This window comes from Salmo salar, chromosome 06 (assembly GCF_965601325.2).
Source record: "Salmo salar chromosome 06, fSalSal1, whole genome shotgun sequence".
Lineage (NCBI taxonomy): Eukaryota > Metazoa > Chordata > Actinopteri > Salmoniformes > Salmonidae > Salmo > Salmo salar.
Window position 1 is genome coordinate 2879268 of NC_138296.1, and position 27060 is coordinate 2906327.

The 27060-nt window shown below is 41.4% G+C and overlaps 1 long non-coding RNA gene across 1 annotated transcript; it reads right to left on the reverse strand.

The window, feature by feature from the left end:
- Window positions 1-2: 2 nt before the first annotated feature.
- LOC123739079 (uncharacterized) lies at window positions 3-15175 on the reverse strand. Its single transcript, XR_014392536.1, has 4 exons — window positions 15062-15175; window positions 9401-9505; window positions 7834-7978; window positions 3-267 (listed from the first exon to the last, which is right to left on the reverse strand). It is a non-coding gene; the product is annotated as an uncharacterized LOC123739079 (long non-coding RNA).
- Window positions 15176-27060: the final 11885 nt, after the last annotated feature.

Below are 27060 nucleotides of genomic sequence, written 5' to 3' on the forward strand. Positions count from 1 at the left end.
GTTTAATATTGTTTTAGGACTATGAAATGGACAAAAGGATTAGCCTATGGATTATGAAAACAACGAAAATAAATGGTAAAATGTGAGAGGAGAAATGACTAGAGACAGTGTTGTTTAACTCACTGACCATGACCCATGAGTTCTTCTTACCTTTGTTCAGTAGAAAAGTCTCCCTCTCTAAAACATATAGGACGGTCCATAGACTGGTCACTCTTCATAGACACACAGCTGGGAACAGGGGAGGCTGGTCTCTCCTGCTCTATTGGTCTTCAACACAACAGAGACAAACATTACATCTCTCATCTACTCTGATCTCAGATGGGGATACATAAGAAGAGCTCGGGATCAGACAGACAGACAGACAGACAGACAGACAGACAGACAGACAGACAGACAGACAGACAGACAGACAGACAGACAGACAGACAGACAGACAGACAGACAGACAGACAGACAGACAGACAGACAGACAGACAGACAGACAGACAGACGAGACAGACACAGACACAGTGAGACAGACACAGACACAGTGAGACAGACACAGACAGACACAGACACAGACACAGAGACAGTGAGACAGAGACACAGACAGACACACAGAGAGACAGAGAGACACACAGAGACAGTGAGACAGACACAGAGACAGTGAGACAGACACAGAGACAGTGAGACACACAGAGACAGACAGACAGACAGACAGACAGACAGACAGACAGACAGACAGACAGACAGACAGACAGACAGACAGACAGACAGACAGACAGACAGACAGACAGACAGACAGACAGACAGACAGACAGACAGACAGACAGTGAGACAGACACAGACAGACAGACAGTGAGACAGACACAGACAGACAGACAGTGAGACAGACAGACAGACAGTGAGACAGACACAGACAGACAGACAGTGAGACAGACACAGACAGACAGACAGTGAGACAGACACAGACAGACAGACAGTGAGACAGACACAGACAGACAGACAGTGAGACAGACACAGACAGACAGACAGTGAGACAGACACAGACAGACAGTGAGACAGACAGACAGACGTAAGTGATAAAATTAACTAGAAGATTGTATATTTTGCAATTCTGAGTAATTACTACTTTAGTAAGGAATTAAACATCATTCAGTACTACTGCAGTTGCTACATAATTCCAATAGATGGCAGCATAGGACCACAAATGACATTTCAGAAGATTAGTTTTCTCCCTGGATACACCACCACTCCCCCTCACAGGAAAACTCCTGTGTGAGCTTCTTTCTGTCCCTTTCCATACTGCTAACACAAGAGGAAGGACTGAAAAAGCATTTAACAGATTACTGTAAAGTAATATAATGATGATTCATGTTAATTATTACCTGTTTTTATGTGAAGAAGAAGGGCATGTTGAGGTAAATTTACTAACCGGGAGGGTTGAATGATGTAATTTATTGGTGGGCTGGAAGACGCACTCTTGTCTTTTCTGTTCCGAGGTTGTTTACTCCCAATATCAGATATTAAGATGATTTTTTATAATGCATGTATACTGAGGTTGAGGTTCTGACTAGTGATAATTTACCCGGGGTTCAATACCCGCTATAGTCACTATTTTGTTGCTCTCCCTGAAGCAACACAGCCCCAATACCAGATATATAGCTAACTAGAGTTACAATTTTAGAAAATCATGGGACATATAGTCTGTGGTTGCATGCTATTTTATGTCAATCATATTGCTGCTTGTAGCATATAACTGATGCTTCGTGGTCTTATGCTGCTGTTACGCACGCCTCTATGAAGAGGGAACGCAACACCCTGCTACAACTCAACTCCCCGTGGAGGTAAAGAGGTATGGGACTGTAGGTGGAGGTATAGAGGTATGGGACTGTAGGTGGAGGTAAAGAGGTATGGGACTGTAGGTGGAGGTAAAGAGGTATGGGACTGTAGGTGGAGGTAAAGAGGTTTGGGACTGTAGGAGTGAAAGAGGTATGGGACTGTAGGTGGAGTGAAAGAGGTATGGGACTGTAGGTGGAGTGAAAGAGGTATGGGACTGTAGGTGGAGTGAAAGAGGTATGGGACTGTAGGTGGAGGTAAAGAGGTTTGGGACTGTAGGTGGAGGTAAAGAGGTATGGGACTGTAGGTGGAGGTAAAGAGGTATGGGACTGTAGGTGGAGGTAAAGAGGTATGGGACTGTAGGTGGAGGTAAAGAGGTATGGGACTGTAGGTGGAGTGAAAGAGGTATGGGACTGTAGGTGGAGTGAAAGAGGTATGGGACTGTAGGTGGAGGTAAAGAGGTATGGGACTGTAGGTGGAGGTAAAGAGGTATGGGACTGTAGGTGGAGTGAAAGAGGTATGGGACTGTAGGTGGAGGTAAAGAGGTATGGGACTGTAGGTGGAGTGAAAGAGGTATGGGACTGTAGCTGGAGTGAAAGAGGTATGGGACTGTAGCTGGAGTGAAAGAGGTATGGGACTGTAGGTGGAGTGAAAGAGGTATGGGATTGTAGGTGCGAGTAAGGATGACAAAAGGCAGAGAATTTACCATTTACTGGGAATTTATTCCTTCACACGGTAAATTTGGGGAAAAGGGGCTGGACAGAACCAAAGCAAAGAAAGTAAATGTAGCCCTCTCTCCTATTTTACCTGCCTCCCCACTACTGACCTAACTTAGCACCACCTGGTGACCTACCCACTACTGACCTAACTTGGCACCACCTGGTGACCTACCCACTACTTACCTAACTTAGCACCACCTGGTGACCTACCCACTACTTACCTAACTTAGCACCACCTGGTGCGCTAACCAAAATACAGGGGATGGTCCGCCCAGGTCTTACCTAGTGTGCATAGACAGTAAATAGTATGGGTTATGTATGCCCGCAGGTCTCTTGCCTAAGCACTCCCTAGGTGCCTTCCCCTTCCCCCCTGAGAACAAAAACAGAATACTACAAACAATGTCAATAATTAAAATAAACTGTGTCCTATTGACACACACAGGACGTACCAATCAGCTCTCTCTCTCTCAGCAACAACCAACACAGGACATACCAACCAGCTCTCTCTCTCAGCAACAACCAACACAGGACATACCAATCAGCTCTCTCTCTCTCTCTCTCTCTCTCTCTCTCTCTCTCAGCAACAACCAACACAGGACGTACCAATCAGCTCTCTCTCTCTCAGCAACAACCAATACAGGACATACTAATCAGCTCTCTCTCTCAGCAACAACCAACACAGGACATACCAATCAGCTCTCTCTCTCAGCAACAACCAACACAGGACATACCAATCAGCTCTCTCTCTCAGCAACAACCAACACAGGACATACCAATCAGATCTCTCTCTCAGCAACAACCAACACAGGACATACCAATCAGCTCTCTCTCTCAGCAACAACCAACACAGGACGTACCAATCAGCTCTCTCTCTCAGCAACAACCAACACAAGACATACTAATCAGCTCTCTCTCTCTGCAACAACCAACACAGGACATACCAATCAGCTCTCTCTCTCAGCAACAACCAACACAGGACATACCAATCAGCTCTCTCTCTCTCAGCAACAACCAACACAGGACATACCAATCAGCTCTCTCTCTCAGCAACAACCAACACAGGACATACCAATCAGCTCTCTCAGCAACAACCAACACAGGACATACCAATCAGCTCTCTCTCTCAGCAACAACCAACACAGGACGTACCAATCAGCTCTCTCTCAGCAACAACCAACACAGGACATACCAATCAGCTCTCTCTCTCAGCAACAACCAACACAGGACATACCATTCAGTGTTCCATTCCATTCATTAGCTATGGGCTCGCACTAGTGTTCCATTCCATTCATTAGCTATGGGCTCGCACTAGTGTTCCATTCCATTCATTAGCTATGGGCTCTCACAAGTGTTCCATTCCATTCATTAGCTATGGGCTCGCACTAGTGTTCCATTCCATTCATTAGCTATGGGCTGGCACTAGTGTTCCATTCCATTCATTAGCTATGGGCTCGTACTAGTGTTCCATTCCATTCATTAGCTATGGGCTCGCATTAGTGTTCCAGCTTAGCCAACGTTCTAAAGCTGTTTTTCAGCCTTGGGGGAATTTTGACTCGTTCTATTATCCAGCCAAACTTTAGTAAGGAATTTTCAAATTATTCAGTTGTACTGCAGTTGCTAAATAATTCCAATAGATGGCAGCATAAGACCACAAATGATATTTCATAATATTAGTTTAGTTCTCCGTGGATACACCACCTCTCCCCGCGCTTCTTTCTGTCCCTCTCTACACTGCTGATGCAAGAGGAAGGACTGAAAAAGCGATGATTCATGTTTATTATTACCTGTTTTTATGCTCATGTTTTACACTTCATTAATATAACGATTATCATTAAGCCTGAACCTTAATTCAGTCACCTCTGGTCTAGAAAAACGTATTTTCCCAGTACATTTATTCTCTAATTCATCAACCAGCATCGACCTGCTCTGCCTTCTCGCGCAAGCCAGGGGCATGTTGAGGTAAATTTAATTTAAAGGTAAAATGTTGAGGTAAATTTACTAACCGGGAGGGTTGAATTATGTCATTTATTGGTGGGCTGGAAGACGCACTCGTCTTTTCTGTTCCGAGGTTGTTTACTCCCAATATCAGATATTAAGATGATTTTTTTATAATGCATGTATACTAAGGTTGAGGTTCTGACTAGTGATAATTTACCCGGGGTTCAATACCTGCTATAGTCACTATTATGTTGCTCTCCCAAAAGCAACACAGGCCTAATACGAGATATATAGCTAACTAAAGTAATGAGTGACCATTTTAGAAAATCATGGGACATATAGTCTGTGGTTGCATGCTATTTTATGTCAATCATATTGCTGCATGTAACGTTAGCATATAACTGATGTTTCGTGGTCTTATGCTGCCATCTATTGAAAATATTTAGCAATTAAAAGTTATTACTTTACTTACAGACATTGGTGAGGCAGCTGAGAATAAAAAAAAATGGAATGTGTCCAGCCTACTTGAGACGCCCCAAAAATAATAGCCAAAAGATTGGTCATTGGACACAGAGGGGTTAAACATTAAAGTTACCGTCCATCTAATGAAGAGAGGAGAACCGGACAGAGGTAGCCAGCATCCGTCAACGAGAGAGGGAGAAGCCCTCCACGGGATTTAACAGGTGGAAGAAACAACCGGGGAGCTCCATCGGTCCACAAGAAATGCAGCAGCCGGTGATGATGTAGTGGTAGCTAGGATAACTAGGATGCTGCTGGTAGAGTAGCTAGCTAGCTTACCTAGCTGTACTGACTAGCTAGGATAACTAGGATGCTGCTGGTAGAGTAGCTAGCTAGCTTACCTAGCTGTACCGACTAGCTAGGATAACTAGGATGCTGCTGGTAGAGTAGCTATCTAGCTTACCTAGCTGTACCGACTAGCTAGGATAACTAGGATGCTGCTGGTAGAGTAGCTAGCTAGCTAGCTTACCTAGCTGTACCGACTAGCTAGGATAACTAGGATGCTGCTGGTAGAGTAGCTAGCTAGCTTACCTAGCTGTACCGACTAGCTTGGATAACTAGGATGCTGTTGGTAGAGTAGCTAGCTAGCTTACCTAGCTGTACCGACTAGCTAGGATAACAAGGATGCTGCTGGTAGAGTAGCTAGCTAGCTAGCTTACCTAGCTGTACCGACTAGCTAGGATAACTAGGATGCTGCTGGTAGAGTAGCTAGCTAGCTTACCTAGCTGTACCGACTAGCTTGGATAACTAGGATGCTGTTGGTAGAGTAGCTAGCTAGCTTACCTAGCTGTACCGACTAGCTTGGATAACTAGGGTACTGCTGGTAGAGTAGCTAGCTTACCTAGCTGTACTGACTAACTAGGATAACTAGGATGCTGCTGGTAGAGTAGCTAGCTAGGATAACTAGGATGCTGCTGGTAGAGTAGCTAGCTAGCTTACCGAGCTGTACCGACTAGCAAGGACAACTTGGATGCTGCTGGTAGAGTAGCTAGCTAGCTTACCTAGCTGTACCAACTAGCTAGGATAACTAGGATGCTGCTGGTAGAGTAGCTAGCTAGCTTACCTAGCTGTACCGACTAGCTAGGATAACTAGGATGCTGCTGGTAGAGTAGCTAGCTAGCTTACCTAGCTGTACCGACTAGCTTGGATAACTAGCAGGTCGTTCATCTGTCTCAATGATGATGACGAATCAGGTGAACCACAAAATGAAACAAGGATAGAGAGTGAAAAGGATCTGGCTACACTCATACTGTCCCTGACCAAAAAGCAAATTGAACAATAAACTTCGGCGTTTCAACACTGTAACAAACTCAGTCATTATTCCCCAAGGTCACCTCAGCACACTTTGCACATAACCGGACAATATGCTTGGCGCCACACCGGACGTGGATGCGGACGTTCTGTACGGGGACGCGGACAGTTCCAGAACGCGGACATGAGCAGTGCAACACAATCAACTAAACCCAGTCTTTACAGTGGGTTACATTAGTAATATTCATTTTTTATTATTATGTTAAACAAACATTCAACTTTTTTTATAACAATATTTTGAGATCTGGGCCCATATCCACAAAGCGTCTCAGAGTAGAAAATTGGTCGTATAAGTGCTGAGAAAAAATATATTTGACACTTATGGGTATAAATTAAAGCTATGCATGAAGTCTCTAGTCCCACCTAGTGGGCAGATATTTAGGACACCTCGTGAGCTGTCCTAAGTAGTTAAGCTTTAACAGCAGGTGTCTTGATAATACTATAGAATAATGCAGCGAGTCAGTGGTTCCTGCTCCACATGTAAATGCTTTGTAGTAGTTAAAAATAATGTTTTATATTTCTATATGATCAATCCATAAATAATATATGTCTTGTGCTTTTGGCAATGATTTATGTATAATAATTATGTATAACAAGTGATTATTTTGTCTTCATTTTGGCAGATTAACTCATGTTTATTTCTGAAGATTAACTCAGGTTTTCACCCAGCGGCTAAGGAGTTGGAGTGCGGCAGGAGTTGGACCTGTGGCCGAAAGGCGGCAGGTTCAAATCCTGGGCCGGGCGCTGGAAAAAACAGGCAGAATTGATCTGACCACTGGAGGGTTCACATCATCAAAACATTAACCTTTTGTTGATCAGAACTCGAGAAGTTCTTCTTCACTGAACCCAAAAATATATATAACTTTTTAGTGGTTCCATATAAGTGATAGAAGCTTTTTTGGTTCTATAAGGAACCTTCTTTTCTAAGAGTGTAAAATTAACACGTTTTTCTTTTGATTATTTAATTATCTACATCATGTTATTTCAAGTTCTCCCTTTGGAGAGCAACATCACGTTGTTAAAAAACAATCCTAAATTGGGCATGGCTATAAATTAGGCAAATTGAAGGCATCTCGGGCGTAATCTGTGTTCGATGAAAATGAACATTGTATGCAACGTTGTAGGCAACATTATTGGCAAGGGACTTGATGCCCACTATGCCAAAGCTATTTAGAGTTGTTAAACGGGTGTGAAGAGTGTGTTGATATAATGGTAAAATTGTCAAAATTCTTATTGTAACAACGATCAGAATTGGTAAAGAAAATATGCATTCCATTATATTAGGCAATAATTAAGAGTAGACAAAGTGGTCGTGTCATGTGGAAATTCTATCAAATGTCTTACATTGCAACGAGTACAGTCAGGGTGCCGTGGAACCCCTGCAGTACCTCCACAGACCCCGGATTGAGAACCCCTGATTTAGCAGATGCTCTTATCCAGAGAGATTTACAGTAACTGCATTCATCTTAAGATAGCTATTTATTTTGGAAATAAACTTAATAAATTATTCCTAAAATTGTTATCTCACCTCTTAGCTTTGGTGTCATGTCCCCCAGAGAGATGCATTTTATAGACAGGGACCCCCTCCTCTTTCTCCCCAGAGAGACTCATTTTAGAGGCAGGTCCCCCCTCCTCTCTCTCCCCAGAGAGACTCATTTTTAGAGCACTGTCCCCTAAACAGAGATCCAGCATGTTGGTTGTGGTTAACACAGTGACAACTAATTATTGTTCTCATTTATTCATTATCTCTTTGAGAAATAAAACATTTACTAACAGACATAGAAACAGTCAGGTGATTTAATGCATCACATGAACATGTAGTTCTGACATTTCATCTCCATGGTAACTGTCAATAATAATAATAAGTCACTGTTAAGGTAGTTCTAGACAGTACAGCAACACAAGGCCATGTCTCACACTTATTTTTATTCATTAAAAGTAGGCTATTTATTGTCTTTCAATCTGTTCTTTTCTAAACTATCTGAGAATATAGACAGAAGGGCTAAAACGGACATGATTGATCTGATTGATCTGAGGGGGAAATCATTGATCCATTCAGAAAGTTTATTTGCATCAAGTAAGATATTTTATATTATGTAAAGTAGTGGGTTGTTAGTGATATGTAGGTGTTATATTATGTAAAGTAGACTAGGTTATAATGTATAGTAGTGGTTGTTAGTGATATGTAGATGTTATATAATATAAAGTAGACTAGGTTATAATGTATAGTGATCTAAATGTTTAGAGGTCTAAACCTCGACTCTGGCTCCCGAGTGGCACAGTGGTCTAAGACACTGCATCTCAGTGCAAGAGATGTCACTGTAGTCCCTGGATTGAATCCAGGCAGCATCACATCTGGCTGTGGTTGGGAGTCCCATAGGGCAGCTCACAATTGGAACAGTGTCGTCCATGTTTGGCCGGGCTAGGCGGTCTTTGTGAATAAGAATTTGTTCTTAACTGACTTGCCTAGTCAAATATATCATAGATGACCAGTCTAAATCTGTTCAGATCAACATAATGTTATAGTCCTACCAGTAGCAGGACAGAGAATGTACTGTATATAACCTACATATCATAGATGACCTGTCTAAACCTGTTCAGATCAGTTCACATAATGTTATAGTCCTACCAGTAGCAGGACAGAGAATGTACTGTATATAACCTACATATCATAGATGACCAGTCTAAACCTGTTCAGATCAACATAATGTTATAGTCCTACCAGTAGCAGGACAGAGAATGTAATGTATATAACCTACATATCATAGATGACCAGTCTAAACCTGTTCAGATCAACATAATGTTCTAGTCCTACCAGTAGCAGGACAGAGAATGTACTGTATATAACCTACATATCATAGATGACCAGTCTAAACCTGTTCAGATCAGTTCACAGAGATCATAGCTCAAACCTACTCTGATAATTGAATGTCTGACATAGACTAACCTTATAACAGTTTGTAGAAAGCCAAGACCAATGAGAGTTTGCCCATCTTTCCTACATATCAACACATTTATCCAACTTCTAATGTTACCGAGAAATATGTTCCACAGTTTCAACAGCCGTTTTGTAACTGCGTAGACTACACACTTACTTTCACGTTCATATGAGGAAATCACAAAACTTCTGACAGTCACTGGTGCAGCCGTCTGTTTTCTTGCAGATGAAGTAGCTTTCACTGGCAACTCATTCTACCAGCCTAAACAACAGTAAATACAAGATGTCAAATAACAATGGTCAAAGGAGAATACATGGAGACAGGTATTTTGCTACAGATGTAGGATCTTAATTTGAGACAGTTTACTACAGCAGGAAAAGTATGTGGATTATAATTAACATTTTAAAGTGGAATGTGGAAATGACAAACTTCAGAAGACTTTTAAAACATCAAATACACTACAAGTTTTAGTTTTCCTGCAACAGGGTGATCAAATTCAGATCCTACATCTGTACAGAGATGATGTCTTTTGTTAAATAAGGCAGTTTGAGTTGTTAGCAATGAAGTTGTAACTGTCAGCTGCTGTAAACCTACGTGATTGGATGTTATAGACCCCCATCTGAACAGTTTCTTCCCCGTGCTTATAGCTTTTAGCTCTATGCTCAGTCTACCTAGTTCAATATATTGTTGTATGTAAACTTTGTGCAAACTCCACTGCCTGTATTCTGTCTCTTAATGTTTTCTATCACTAGCAGCACCATGTCACCATGTTAAATAATGTGTACAGATGTAGGATCTTCCCAACTCTGAGGAGATGTCATTTATTACATTTCACCCTGTTGATAAAGGCAACTAGAAGTCTAAACACAGAAGACAACTCTAAATCAACACTTACTGATATTATCCTAAAATCCTTTCACTCATTTTATTGTGTCTCTTTGTTCAACGAATGTCGGGTAGCCTATGCTATTAATATTGTAGGCAAACAGCGGGCAGGGAAGTGAATAGGCTTAACCCACATGGTGGGAATTGTTACATGGCTCACACTGTCCCAAATGCAATTTTTAAAAAAAAGCAAGTCTCAGACACCATTTCTGACACCAATGTAGTGATCAGCGGGGCAGGGAATCAAACTCAGGATGCACATGTAAAAGGCAAACAACCTACGCATCATATGAAATGTAGAGGATCACTACACTATAGAGGAACTATGATACAATTACATTATCATATGAAATGTAGAGGATCACTACACTATAGTAGAACTATGATACAATTACATTATCATATGAAATGTAGAGGATCACTACACTATAGAGGACCTATGATACAATTACATTATCATATGAAATGTAGAGGATCACTACACTATAGAGGAACTATGATACAATTACATTATCATATGAAATGTAGAGGATCACTACACTATAGTAGAACTATGATACAATTACATTATCATATGAAATGTAGAGGATCACTACACTATAGAGGAACTATGATACAATTACATTATCATATGAAATGTAGAGGATCACTACACTATAGTAGAACTATGATACAATTACATTATCATATGAAATGTAGAGGATCACTACACTATAGAGGACCTATGATACAATTACATTATCATATGAAATGTAGAGGATCACTACACTATAGAGGAACTATGATACAATTACATTATCATATGAAATGTAGAGGATCACTACACTATAGTGGAACTATGATACAATTACATTATCATATGAAATGTAGAGGTTCACTACACTATAGTAGAACTATGATATAATTACATTATCATATGAAATGTAGAGGATCACTACACTATAGTGGAACTATGATACAATTACATTATCATATGAAATGTTAAATGTAGAACTATAATATATGAATATTGATGTATTGAATTTGACTTGACCACATCCAGTCAGCTCCATGTTGTATGATTAAACTGACACCAACCTGTCTCAGTAGTAGTAGACTGTTAGGGGTGTTTTACTGTCATTCACTATACTAACATTACACCAACATGTCTCAGTAGTAGTAGACTGTTAGGAGTGTTTTACTGTCATTCACTATACTAACATTACACCAACCTGTCTCAGTAGTAGTAGACTGTTAGGAGTGTTTTACTGTCATTCACTATACTAACATTACACCAACCTGTCTCAGTAGTAGTAGACTGTTAGGAGTGTTTTACTGTCATTCACTATACTAACATTACACCAACCTGTCTCAGTAGTAGTAGACTGTTAGGAGTGTTTTACTGTCATTCACTATACTAATATTACACCAACCTGTCTCAGTAGTAGTAGACTGTTAGGAGTGTTTTACTGTCATTCACTATACTAACATTACACCAACCTGTCTCAGTAGTAGTAGACTGTTAGGAGTGTTTTACTGTCATTCACTATACTAACATTACACCAACCTGTCTCAGTAGTAGTAGACTGTTAGGAGTGTTTTACTGTCATTCACTATACTAACATTACACCAACCTGTCTCAGTAGTAGTAGACTGTTAGGAGTGTTTTACTGTCATTCACTATACTAACATTACACCAACCTGTCTCAGTAGTAGTAGACTGTTAGGAGTGTTTTACTGTCATTCACTATACTAACATGTCACATCCTGGCCAGTATAAGGTTAATTGTTTTTGTAGTTTGGTCAGGACGTGGCAGAGGGTATTTGTTTTATGTGGTTCGGGGTGTTGTGTTTGTGTAAAGGGTGTTTGATTTAGTATTTCTGGGTTTTTGGTTGATGGTCTATGTGGTTGTATTCTATGGTTAGTCTGGTGTGTGTGTTTCTATGTTTGGTTAATTGGGGTTGGGACTCTCAGTTGAAGGCAGGTGTTGTCTATCTGCCTTTGATTGAGAGTCCCATATATTAGGGTGTGTTTGTGTGTGTGATTTGTGGGTGATTATTCTGTGTATAGCCTTGTGCCTTACCAGACTGTTTATTTGTCGAGTGTTCGTTTTTTGTGTTTTGTTATTTTGTATGTTCATTTTTGAGATTAATTAAAAATCAAGATGAGCATTCACGTACCTGCTGCGTTTTGGTCCACATTTTCTGATGACGATTTCGCATTATCGTCAGAAGACGAAGACAACTGTGACAGAATCACCCACCACCAAAGGACCAAGCAGCAGAGGAAGGAGCAGACGGAGTTCGAGTTGGACTGGCGGGAGAAGTGGACTTGGGAGGAAGTTCTGGACGGGGCCGGACCCTGGCATCAGGCTGGGGATTATCGACGCCCGCAGTGGGAAATTGAGGCAGCCAAGGCAGAGAGGCGGTGGTACGAGGCCAAGTACGCGCTGAAGGAGAAGCACGAGAGGCACCCCCAAGAACATTTTGGGGGGGGGCACACGGGTAGTTTGGCTAGGCGTAAGAAGAGCCGGAAGCCAGCTACTCGTGGTTATATGGAGGAGCGTATGGGGTGGAGAGCGCTATGTTTCGCTGAGGAGCGCACTATCTCACCCATACGCACGCACAGTCCGGTGCGCGTTATTCCAGCCCCTCGCAGGTGCCGTGCTAGAGCGGGCATCCAGCCTGGTAGGAGGATGCCTGCGCAGCGCATCTGGTCGCCGGTACGCCTCCGAGGACCAGGCTACCCAACTCCCGCTCTACGCACGGCTACCATCAGGCCCCTGCACAGCCCAGTCTGCCCTGTACGAGCACCCCGCTCGTACAGGGCTACTAGTTCCATCCAGCCAAGGCGGGTTGTGCAGGAGGTAAGATCTAGACCGGCTGTGCGCCTCCATAGCCCTGGGTTTCCAGCTCCTGTCTCTCGTGCGGACCCGGAAGTGCGTCAACCCAGTCCAACTCGTCCTGTTCCCGCTCCCCGCACTAGCCTGGAGGTGCGTGTACATAATCTGGTAAGCCCAGTACCAGCACCACGCACCAGGCTACAAGTGCGTCAACCCAGCCTCGCCAGTCAACAGTCATCATCAGAGCTGCCCGCCAGTCAACAGTCATCGTCAGATCTGCCCGCCAGTCAACAGTCATCGTCAGATCTGCCCGCCAGTCAACAGTCATCGTCAGAGCTGCCCGCCAGTCAACAGTCATCGTCAGAGCTGCCCGCCAGTCAACAGTCATCGTCAGAGCTGCCCGCCAGTCAACAGTCATCGTCAGAGCTGCCCGCCAGTCAACAGTCATCGTCAGAGCTGCCCGCCAGTCAACAGTCATCGTCAGAGCTGCCCGCCAGTCAACAGCTCGTCAGAGCTGCCCGCCAGTCAACAGTCGTCAGAGCTGCCCGCCAGTCAACAGTCGCCAGAGAGGTCAGACTGCGCTGAACTGCCGGAGTGGTCAGACTGCGCTGAACTGCCGGAGTGGTCAGACTGCGCTGAACTGCCGGAGTGGTCAGACTGCGCTGAACTGCCGGAGTGGCCAGACTGCGCTGAACTGCCGGAGTGGCCAGACTGCGCTGAACTGCCGGAGTGGCCAGACTGCGCTGAACTGCCGGAGTGGCCAGACTGCGCTGAACTGCCGGAGTGGCCAGACTGCGCTGACCTGCCGGAGTGGCCAGACTGCCCTGACCTGCCGGAGTGGCCAGACTGCCCTGACCTGCCGGAGTGGCCAGACTGCCCTGACCTGCCGGAGTGGCCAGACTGCCCTGACCTGCCGGAGTGGCCAGACTGCCCTGACCTGCCGGAGTGGCCAGACTGCCCTGACCTGCCGGAGTGGCCAGACTGCCCAGACTGTCCCGAATTGCCAGACTGCCCAGACTGTCCCGAATTGCCAGACTGCCCAGACTGTCCCGAATTGCCAGACTGCCCAGACTGTCCCGAGTTGCCAGACTGCCCAGACTGTCCCGAGTTGCCAGACTGCCCAGACTGTCCCGAGTTGCCAGACTGCCCAGACTGTCCCGAGTTGCCAGACTGCCCAGACTGTCCCGAGTTGCCAGACTGCCCAGACTGTCCCGAATTGCCAGACTGCCCCGACTGCCCCCCGGCGATGCCAGACTGGCCCGACTGCCCCTCGGCGATGCCAGAGTGGCCCGACAGCCTGGAACGGCCGGAACCAGAGCCACCTCCAGAAATAGGTGGGTTGGGGAGGGGGGGGTGTAGCACAGTGCCGTCGTTGACGGCAGCCACCCTCCCTTCCCTCCCTTTAGAAAAGGGGACTTTTTTTTGTTGGTGTTGCTTGGGGTTATTTTTTAAGGTGCTTCTGGGGTAGCACCTTTAAAGGGGGGGTACTGTCACGTCCTGGCCCGTATAAGGTTAATTGTTTTTGTAGTTTGGTCAGGACGTGGCAGAGGGTATTTGTTTTATGTGGTTCGGGGTGTTGTGTTTGTGTAAAGGGTGTTTGATTTAGTATTTCTGGGTTTTTGGTTGATGGTCTATGTGGTTGTATTCTATGGTTAGTCTGGTGTGTGTGTTTCTATGTTTGGTTAATTGGGGTTGGGACTCTCAGTTGAAGGCAGGTGTTGTCTATCTGCCTTTGATTGAGAGTCCCATATATTAGGGGGTGTGTGTGTGATTTGTGGGTAATTATTCTGTGTATAGCCTTGTGCCTTACCAGACTGTTTATTTGTCGAGTGTTCGTTTTTTGTGTTTTGTTATTTTGTATGTTCATTTTTGAGATTAATTAAAAATCAAGATGAGCATTCACGTACCTGCTGCGTTTTGGTCCACATTTTCTGATGACGATTTCGCATTATCGTCAGAAGACGAAGACAACTGTGACATAACATTACACCAACCTGTCTCAGTAGTAGTAGACTGTTAGGGGTGTTTTACTGTCATTCACTATACTAACATTACACCATACATTTAATTTCTCTACACACTTTACAATAATCCCTGGGAAGAGTCTTACCTTGTAGCCTGAATTCACAACCAGAACATGTCAAGTCATTGAGATATTTTCTGTTCTGCTGAGAGAGCAGCTTCCTGATGACTAGCGCTCTGTATATTCTGATGGATGACGCCTGAGCTGGAATGTGAAGCTAACTGAAGCTGGCTAACTTTAGAAAACCAGTATATCAAGCCTGTATCATAGTATACGCCCCAGGGTACGTTCAGGTTACAGCAAGAGGCAGGTATCAACATGCCGAGTCGTAGGCAACAACCTGGGTTGTATTCATTAGTTTACTCCACAGCCAACAGTTTTAAAATGTTAAATAAAACATAAACAGTTTACTCTAAACGCTGTACAACGTTACCTAAACGGTTTCTGTTGCCAAATGTTTTGCTACGGTGGGCACTAATGAATACACACAACCTGTTTTGAGGAAGTGTAAGTTGTTGTTAGTCTCTCGAACAATATTTATTTGTCTCTCTTTCACACAACATACCTTCCTGAGTGAAAAGAGTTAACAGTAGATTATAAAGAGAACATGTTTGTTTGTTGCTTGTTGTGTTTTGAGAAGACAAGTCTATAGACCTATGATACAGTACATACTTAGAATAAAGGGTTCCAAACGGGTCCTCCGGCTGTCCCCATAGGAGATTATTTTGGGTTCCAGGTAGAACCCTTCTGGCTTCCATGTAGAACCCTCTGTGGAAATGGTTCTTAATGGAACCCAAAAGGGTTCTACCTAGTACCAAAAAGGGTTCTACAAAGGGTTCTCCTATGGGGACAGCCAAAGTGTCACGTCCTGGCCAGTATAAGGTTAATTAGTATTGTAGTTTGGTCAGGACGTGGCAGAGGGTATTCGTTTTATGTGGTTCGGGGTGGTGTGTTTGTTGAAGGGGCATTTGATTTAAACATTCCGGGGTTTTTGGGCACTGTTTGGTTTTCATGTATTCTATGTTTAGTCTAGTGTGTTTGTTTCTATGTTTTGGTTAATTGGGGTTGGGACTCTCAGTTGAAGGCAGGTGTTATCTATTTGCCTTTGATTGAGAGTCCCATATATTAGGGTGTGTTTGTGGTTGTCATTTGTGGGGAATTGTTGTGTGCACTGCGTTGGTTTGAGCCTGCCACACTGTCACCGGTGTAAGTACTGTTCATGGTTTTGTTTTTGGTTTTCCAGTGGATACTTTACTTGTTTTGTTGATTAAAGAAACATGAGTGTCCACACTTCCGCTGCGCCTTGGTCCGTCTCTCGCATGTATGACATTTTCAACGATGAGTACGACTTATTTTATGACACAAAGAACCCTTTTAGATTGTAGATAGTGTAGGATCACCCTGGGGCACACAGATGCGCACAGAACGAATTCACCCCACATATCTAATTTATATCAAAAACATTTTAAGGAGAGTAGGACTATAACACTGTCCACCAAAAATATCATCAACTATATGAATACACACAACAATACCATCAACTATATGAATACACATAACAATATTATCAACTATATGAATACACACAACAATATCATCAACTATATGAATACACATAACAATATCATCAACTATATGAATACACATAACAATATCATCAACTATATTAATACACATAACAATATCATCAACTATATTAATACACATAACAATATTATCAACTATATGAATACACACAACAATATCATCAACTATATGAATACACATAACAATATCATCAACTATATGAATACACATAACAATATCATCAACTATATTAATACACATAACAATATCATCAACTATATTAATACACATAACAATATCATCAACTATATGAATACACATAACAATATCATCAACTATATGAATACACATAACAATATCATCAACTATATGAATACACATATCATCAACTATATTAATACACATAACAATATCATCAACTATATGAATACACATAACAATATCATCAACTATATGAATACACATAATATCATCAAATATATTAATACACATAACTATATCATCAACTATATGAATACACATAATAATATCATCAACTATATGAATACACATAACAATATCATCAACTATATTAATACACACAACAATATCATCAACTATATGAATACACATTACAATATCATCAACTATATGAATACACATAACAATATCATCAACTATATGAATACACATAACAATATCATCAACTATATTAATACACATAACAATATCATCAACTATATTAATACACATAACAATATCATCAACTATATTAATACACATGACAATATCAACTATATTAATACACATAACAATATCATCACCTATATTAATACACATAACAATATCATCAACTATATTAATACACATAATATCATCAACTATATTAATACACATAACAATCATCGTCTTACCTTTTATCTCTCAATAGAAACAGTCTGGATGACCATTCGGTCGTTGAAAGATAAATTCCATCATTTGGTGTTTTATTGATGGTTGTGTTCAACTCGGTTGAGACCTGGTGACTGAGACGACCGTGGCATATTGTGAAACATCAGCAAGTTCAGCAGTCTTCATCACTGAAGCTCCTGCCAAACATGCCTCAACAATCACCAATCGCTAAGCTCTTCCCGAGCAGGGTCACAGTCTCTCCTGGTTGCAGCTCCTCTCTCCCCAGGGGTAGCAGCTCCTCTCTCCCCAGGGGTAGCAGCTCCTCTCTCTCCCCAGGGGTAGCAACTCCTCTCTCTCCCCAGGGGTAGCAACTCCTCTCTCCCCTAGGATTTGAAGACATTGGTGGCTTAGCCCATAGCCAGTAGGGGGGTCCAGGACAGAATTTCAACAGCTAAATCCTTGAATACATCTAAAGTGTATTGCCAAAAACCACTCCACAACTTCAAACATAGACTCTGACCTCTCCAATGAGCCACACTGATTAAATAATCCTACAACACCTAAACTCTCTCTCTCACACACACACACAATGCAGTAATTAGAATCCCTATAGTAGCTTACTTATACAGTCTGCTGTTTGCTCTCCCCTCCTCTGCCTCTCTCCATCACTTTCTCTGTGTCGTCTGTTGCTGTTTCCGTGTCTTGTCTGGTGTCTCTCTCCATCACTTTCTCTGTGTCTTGTCTGGTGTCTCTCTCCCTCACTTTCTCTGTGTCATCTGTTGCTCTCTCTATGTTTTGTCTGGTGTCTCTCTCCATCATATCCTATTCTTCTGTTGCTGTCTCTGTGTCTTGTTTGGTGGCTCTCTCCGTCACTGGAAAAATTGGTGAGGGTTAGGCCTAATACAATACAACATTCAAAACATGACAACACAACTAGATAACACCATTAAATACAGTTGAGGGTTTCTACAATACAACATTCACAACATGACAACACAACTACATAACACCATTAAATACAGTTGAGGGTTACTACAATACAACATTCACAACATGACAACACAACAACATAACACCATTAAATACAGTTGGTTACTACAATACAACATTCACAACATGACAACACAACTACATAACACCATTAAATACAGTTGGTTACTACAATACAACATTCACAACATGATAACACAACTACATAACACTATTAAATACAGTTGAGGATTACTACAATACAACATTCACAACATGACAACACAACTACATAACACCATTAAATACAGTTGAGGATTAGTACAATACAACATTCACAACATGACAACACAACTACATAACACCATTAAATACAGTTGAGGGTTACTACAATACAACATTCACAACATGACAACACAACTACATAACACCATTAAATACAGTTGGTTACTACAATACAACATTCACAACATGACAACACAACTACATAACACCATTAAATACAGTTGGCTACTACAATACAACATTCACAACATGATAACACAACTATATAACACCATTAAATACAGTTGGTTACTACAATACAACATTCACAACATGACAACACAACTACATAACACCATTAAATACAGTTGGAATGTAGTTAGAACTCTCAAACTGTTTCCATCAAACAGAAAAACAACAAGAAAGCTGGATCAACACATTTAGATTTCTACATAGTGCACTTTGCTTTTTCATTACCCATACAGCTGTTTAAGGTCATACCAAGGCAGAGTGCTGTATCAGTATTTTAGGGGTCATAGGTCAGATCAGTAGTCAGGGTTGATATGCATGGACTAGAAAACAAACTTTCAGGCCATTTTTCTCAGAATCACTGTTTGTGTAGACTGCTGTTTGTCTTTGAAGGGCAGTAGTTCAGGTGGCCGTAGGTACACCTTCCTGAAAACAATGACTCCATACTTTGCTGAAACCTGTTCTGCCAGTTTATGTCCTTAAAGATGTTCCATTGTGGTTACCCAAAAAGATGACAAGATAATTCACACATTCATCATCCAGCTCAGGTATTTGAACCAGTGTCCTTTCGGTTAGTGGCACAACACTCTAATCGCAAGCAATCTGACCAGTTTAATCACTGAAATGTGATACAAAATGATGCAACAGTCTGCTTTAGGACCATGTGGACACCTCCTAGTGGTGGGGTTGTTAGGAGTGTTTATCAGACCATGTGGACACCTCCTAGTGGTGGGGTTGTTAGGAGTGTTTATCAGACCATGTGGACACCTCCTAGTGGTGGGGTTGTTAGGAGTGTTTATCAGACCAAGTGGACACCTCCTAGTGGTCTGGTTGTTAGGAGTGTTTATCAGACCATGTGGACACCTCCTAGTGGTCTGGTTGTTAGGAGTGTTTATCAGACCAGTGGACACCTCCTAGTGGTGGGGTTGTTAGGAGTGTTTATCAGACCATGTGAACACCTCCTAGTGGTCTGGTTGTTAGGAGTGTTTATCAGAACATGTGGACACCTCCTAGTGGTCTGGTTGTTAGGAGTGTTTATCAGACCATGTGGACACTGCTGCATCAGTTGATACAGGTGATAGTGTAGATAGACAAACCCCATGCTTCAGCCTATGTATTTATAGCCACTATGCTGCATCAGTTGATATAGGTGATTGTGTAGATAGACAAACCCCATGCTTCAGCCTATGTATTTATAGTCACTATGCTGCATCAGTTGATACAGGTGATAATGTAGATAGACAAACCCCATGCTTCAGCCTATGTATTTATAGTCACTATGCTGCATCAGTTGATACAGGTGATAATGTAGATAGACAAACCCCATGCTTCAGCCTATGTATTTATAGTCACTATGCTGCATCAGTTGATACAGGTGATAATGTAGATAGACAAACCCCATGCTTCAGCCTATGTATTTATAGCCACTATGCTGCATCAGTTGGGTTGCAGGTGATAATGCTTATTGCTAATAGCTGATAATATACCATCCATACAGGTTTTTTGGTCCAATATGTTAAAGTCATTTAACATCTGATAGACATTCAACAGGCTTTTGAACAAGACAGGTGATCTTTGTAATAACACTTTCTTCTTCAGCTCTCCTGGTCTTGGCAACAATACTCCCATGTTTTCTTGCATATTTTCCAACCTTAAAAAGCTCTGTTATTACTGTATGAATTGTTATTCATAGCATTGTTCCAGAAGTGTGTAATTACATTGTTTATCTCCATCTGGACCAACTCATGTTTTAATAGAGCTATTAAGCTTCCAATAGGATGCTCTGCCAGGGCCATTATCATAGATAAACAGTGTAATGTCAATATAAACAACTCTATGGTCAGTAAGGGCCATTATCAGAGATAAACTGTGTAATGTCAATATAAACAGCTCTGTGGTCAGTAAGGGCCATTATCAGAGATAAACAGTGTAATGTCAATATAAACAGCTCTATGGTCAGTAAGGGCCATTATCAGAGATAAACAGTGTTATGTCAATATAAACAGCTCTATGGTCAGTAAGGGCCATTATCAGAGATAAACAGTGTAATGTCAATATAAACAGCTCTATGATCAGTAAGGGCCATTATCAGAGATAAACAGTGTAATGTCAATATAAACAGCTCTATGATCAGTAAGGGCCATTATCAGAGATAAACAGTGTAATGTCAATATAAACAGCTGTTACGGATACAAGTGTGTATCCTGTGTATTTCTTTTCTCTCCTTCTCCCCTCACAGGTGACAATCATCACTCCCCAATCAGTCATCAATCAGTCCCCAATCAGAAGACACCTGTTCCTTTTCCCTCAACCTATCACAGCCCCTTTCCCTTGGTTTAAAAACCCAGTCAGTTGTTTTCTCCCCAGCTCAAGATCAATCTTTGTGCTCATTCTCTCTCAATCTTGCTCTATGTTCCCAGCTCGCTTTCTGTATTGATCTCTCTTTTGGTTTGCAACTACATGTCACTTTGTCCATCCCACCTGTGAGTATTGTTTTTGTTAAAGTGTTGACTGTTTGTTTGTTGGTGAGAAAAGGGGGTACCAAGACAAGTCGCCCATGGGCATACATTACCCGTAGGAATACTTTGTCTAAGTACCCTAGTTAGAACTGGGCGGACCACCCACTGTATTTTTGGATAGTTAGCTAGCTGTTATTGAGGTAGGCTAGTCTAGCTTAGGGGTGTTTTTGGATTATTGTTTCTTTGCTTGGGTCCAGCTCAGCCCCTTTTCTCACACCCCATTACCATGTGTTTATAAATAAACCATTAGAGTTTGACGGTAGATTGTAGTTGTCTGTGGTTATTGGTTCTCACTGTTTCTTATCACTATTATAAGTTGCATGATGTTACGGTCTCGTTGCCATCCCCCCTAGACTGCAGGGCCAAAGGGATTCGTAACAACAGCTCTATGATCAGTAAGGGCCATTATCAGAGAAACAGTGTAATGTCAATATAAATAGCTCTATGATCAGTAAGGGCAGTGACCAGGATGTTAACCTGTTGGGGCTACAGGTTAGCAATGAACCCCGAGTCGGGATTGCTAACAAGGCTGGAAATTCAAAACATCAAAAATCTAATAATTTCAATTTCTCAAACCATCAACTATTTTACACTTTAAAAGATAAACATCTCCTTAATCTAACCACATTGTTCGATTTTCAAAGAGGCTTTACGGCAAAAGCATAAAGTTAGATTATGTTAGGACAGTACATAGCCACAAAAGTACAAACATCCATTTTCAATTCAAGGTCAGGTGTCACCAAAAGCAGAAACCAGCTTGAATTATGCACTAACTTTTGTCAATCTCCATCAGATGACACTCCTAGGACATTATGTTATACAATACATGCATTTTTTGTTCCATCAAGTTCATATTTATATCCAAAAACAGCATTTTACAGTAGCGTGAAATTCAGATTTTTTTCTTCTCTGAAATGCTTCCGGTGAACATAACAAAATTACTATTCGAAAACATTGGTAAATTATAATATTGTCATTCAAAGAATAATATATTATCATCTCGTAATTGCTACCGAATGGCCAGATCTCAAAATAACTTTACTGGGAAATCACATTTTGCAATAAACGGGGTGCTATGCTAAGAACAACAGGCTATGCTATACAGTTAGCATCATCTAAAATCGATAATAACATTGTAAATACCCCCTTACCTTTGATTATCTCCATCAGAAGGCAGGATCCCAGGTCCGGAAGGCATTCCAGGTCCGGAACAAATGTGGTTTCTTTTGACAAAGTTCATAATTTATGTCCAAATAACACCAAGTACTTAGCGTTCATTATGCTCCCACAAAACGTGGTTGGGGGGCTTGTAAAATCACGCCGAAAAGCTAAAAAAACCTAGTAAATAATCTATTTATGTTCGTTCAAACATGTCAAATGTTGTTTAGCATTAATCTTTTGGTCCATTTTTAACGTTAAACATCAGTAATATTTTCACACAACCTATCCTATGTCTAGATAAAAAATGATGACAAACTCACGTTTCTCAGATTTATGCGCAGGCGCAAAAAAATGAAGTGATGACATGTCAACTTCCTTGGATTCTAATTTGCTCTCTGTTTATCATAGACACTTCAAACAACTTTATAAAGATCGTTGACATCTAGTGGAAGCCGTAGGTGTTGCGAAATGAATCCTTTCTCACTATGGTATCTATAAAACAATGACACTAAATAGTACAGTCACAAAATTCACATTTTTTTATCTATTTTTCACAGGTTTTTGCCTGCAATATGAGTTTTGTTATACTTAGACACCATTCAAACTGTTTTAGAAAATTCAGAGTTTTCTATCCGAATGTGTTAATAATATGCATATCCTAGCTTCTGAGTTGGTGTAGGAGGCAGTTAAAAATGGGCACATATTTTTTTCAAAATGTCTCAATACTGCCCCCGAGCCCCAACAGGTTAACAGAAATAGCCTGTTTATCAAAACATTTAGACACCAACCAAAGATCTGTGGTGATTGTCTGGACCGGGTCTTATTACTCCAAGTGAAAGACTAGTCATTAGGAAACTTTACTATCCAAATATCTATAATATCAAACCTTTCCACAAACTGCCTCAAAGAAATAAAATCCCCACCTACTATAAGTAAAGCATTAGGGAACTTGGTTAGCCAATGGAGAATACGCTTTTCCAAAGAGTCAAGTCACTGATCATTTTCAAGTTTGTTATTGAACCAGTAAATGTTGGTAAGAATGATGTTGTTACAGTTGATGACAAGTCACAGAAAGTGACCAAAGGGTCCCAGTCTGAGTGCAAAATACTTCCATTGAAATTATTCATTAGAGTGGTGACTCCAGCATAGAGTTCAGAACCATGAGAGACAGAAACCATTTCCCCACTGACATCTGCAGAAGTTGATGTAAATCTGTTTTAAGCTGTTTGGCAATATAAAAATAAGGCTTTGCGCTATACATTATTTCTTAACCTGTTATGGCTAGGGGGCAGTATTTTCACGGCTGGATAAAAAACGTACCCGATTTAATCTGGTTACTACTCCTGCCCAGTAACTAGAATATGCATTTAATTATTGGCTTTGGATAGAAAACACTCAAGTTTCTGAAACTGTTTGAATGGTGTCTTTGAGTATAACAGAACTCAAATGGCAGGTCAAAACCTGAGAGATTCCTTTACAGGAAGTGGCCTGTCTGACCATTTCTTGAACTTCTTTGCCATCTCTATCTTTTACAAAGGATCTCTGCTCTAACGTGACACTTCCTACGTCTTCCATGGGCGCTCAGAGCCCGGGAAAAACCTGAATGTCGTCATCCCAGCCCCAGGCTGAAACACATTATCGCCTTTCTCAAGTGGCCGATCAAGGGACTGTGGGCTTAGGCGCGTGCCCTGGCCGCCCCCGTCTTTGTGATTTTTCCTCTGTTTGCCGAAAAGGAGATTCCCGGTCGGAATATTATCGCTTTTTTACGAGAGAAATTGCATAAAAATTGATTTTAAACAGCGGTTGACATGCTTCGAAGTACGGTAATGGAATATTTAGAATTTTTTTTGTCACGAATTGCGCCATGCGCGCGACCCTGATTTACCATTTCGGATAGTGTCTGGGACGCACGAACAAAACGCCGCTATTTGGATATCGATGGATTATTTTGGACCAAACCAACATTTGTTATTGAAGTAGCAGTCCTGGGAGTGCATTCTGACGAAGACAACAAAAGGTAATCAAACTTTTATAATAGTAAATCTGATATTGGTGAGTGCTAAGCTATTTTAAAATCGGACATATCGAGCGCATAGAGGAGTTCTGTATCTATAATTCTAAAAATAATTGTTATGCTTTTTGTGAACGTTTATCGTGAGTAATTTAGTAAATTGTTAGCAAATTCCCCGGAAGTTTGCGGGGGGTATGCTAGTTATGAACGTCACATGCTAATGTAAAAAGCTGTTTTTTGATATAAATATGAACTTGATTGAACAAAACATGCATGTATTGTATAACATAATGTCCTAGGTGTGTCATCTGATGAAGATCATCAAAGGTTAGTGCTGCATTTAGCTGTCTTCTGGGTTTTTGTGACATTATATGCTAGCTTGAAAAATGGGTGTCTGATTATTTCTGGTTGGTACTCTGCTGACATTATTTAATGTTTTGCTTTTGCTGTAAAGCCTTTTTGAAATCGGACAGTGTGGTTAGATAAAGGAGAGCCTTGTCTTTAAAATGCTGTGAAATAGTCATATGTTTGAAAAATTGAAGTTTTTGTATTTTTGAGGAATTTGTAATTCGCGCCACGCCTATCATTGGATATTGGAGCAGGTGTTCCGCTAGCGGAACGTCTAGATGTAAGAGGTTAACCAGTGAACTGGAAGATGGTGACCATATCATAGAGTGGTCGTCCTGTGGAACCCCCCTCTTAAGAACTATCTGGGTGGTTTAACCAGTGAACTGGAAGATGGTGACCATATCATAGAGTGGTCATCCTGTGGAACCCCCCTCTTAACAACTATCTGGGGGGTTTAATCAGTGAACTGGAAGATGGTGACCATATCATAGAGTGGTCATCCTGTGGAACCCCCCTCTTAACAACTATCTGGGGGGTTTAACCAGTGAACTGGAAGATGGTGACCATATCATAGAGTGGTCATCCTGTGGACCAAAAAGCTATGCTTTTAGGACTAAAAACAATCACGTGGTGTTGAAAGCCAAAGGCGTGACAAAAAAATATGAAAACACACCGCGTGTAATCTTGGAATCAATCACTCACTTAGTCGAGGGTTTTATTAGCGTCCAAAATAGTGTTTTAGAAATGTTTAACTCCTACAAAAAGATTGTTGGGGATTAAAAGGGCTCCATCTACGTAATGCCCCACTTACTAAAAGATTCCAGGTAGTCTATGACGGGAGATTACTTTTACCTGATGGGACCACCTTACCCTTTGGTTACTGACTTTATCTTACAAGCCACATGTGTCTTAACCCTTAAGATATAATGGATGCTGTAGAAGGTTTTGATCCTAGGTTGCACTACCATTTTCAGCCTAAATCGCAGGAACGTCCAAAAGCCGTAAAACTTGTTTTGTAAAAAGTATTTTAGAGAATTCTGAACGTGTATTATCTCAGAAACCTGACAATATTGTGTGCTGTTATTCATGCTATCAACCTTTGTATGATGAGTTGTTGAAGAAAATAAAAATCAAGTTTGTTGAAGGAATACCTGAATCCCTGTCTGATGATGAACTTTTACCTCCGCATAAAAACAATCTGCTGGTTTTGGATGATATGATTTTTGCCGATAGTGAACAACCTGAAATAACTCGAGCTTTTACTCAATATACTCATCATGGAAACCTGTCCGTGCTTTACTTGGTACAAAATGTGTTTCACCAAGGTAAAAACAGCCGTACCATTAGTTTGAACGCCAATTACATGGTTTTGTTCAAAAACCCTAGAGACAAACTACAAATAAACACTCTAGCTCAGCAGATGTACCCTGGATGGAAATCCTGCTTTATGGAGAGCTATGAGGACGCTACCAAAGCACCATTTTCTTGTTTAATCGTGTATTTTAAATGGAACACTCCAGAACACCTGAGGCTCAGAACAGGATTGTTTCCGTGGGAGTGGCCGACAGTTAAAAAAAAAAAAAAAAATGTCTCTGCGTTTAAAAAGAAACCTACCACTCTTGAAATCCCTAGTTGGGGCTACCCATAAAGAATGTAAGGTCATCTTGGGTCATTGTTCTTCAGATCTCATATTATCCCTATGTGAGATTGCTTTGAATCTTCTCAAAGGACGCATTCCACTCCCCGACTCAATTAAAAACATTAAAGAGACAAAAGGCAGTGATCAAACTCTTTGCCAATAAAAGGGCCAGTCTTCAAAAGAAAAGTCTTACCATAAAACAGACGTGGGGGTTTTCTACCTTTACTCAGTCCTTCATCACCAGCCTTATTGCTGACAGACGTGGGGGTTATTTTCTACCTTTACTCAGTATAGCCGTGTCCTTCATCACCAGCCTTATTGCTGCCAGACGTGGGGGTTATCTTCTACCTTTACTCAGTATAGCCGTGTCCTTCATCACCAGCCTTATTGCTGCCAGACGTGGGGGTTCTCTTCTACCTTTACTCAGTATAGCCGTGTCCTTCATCACCAGACTTATTGCTGCCAGGCGTGGGGGTTGAACACAGAGTGT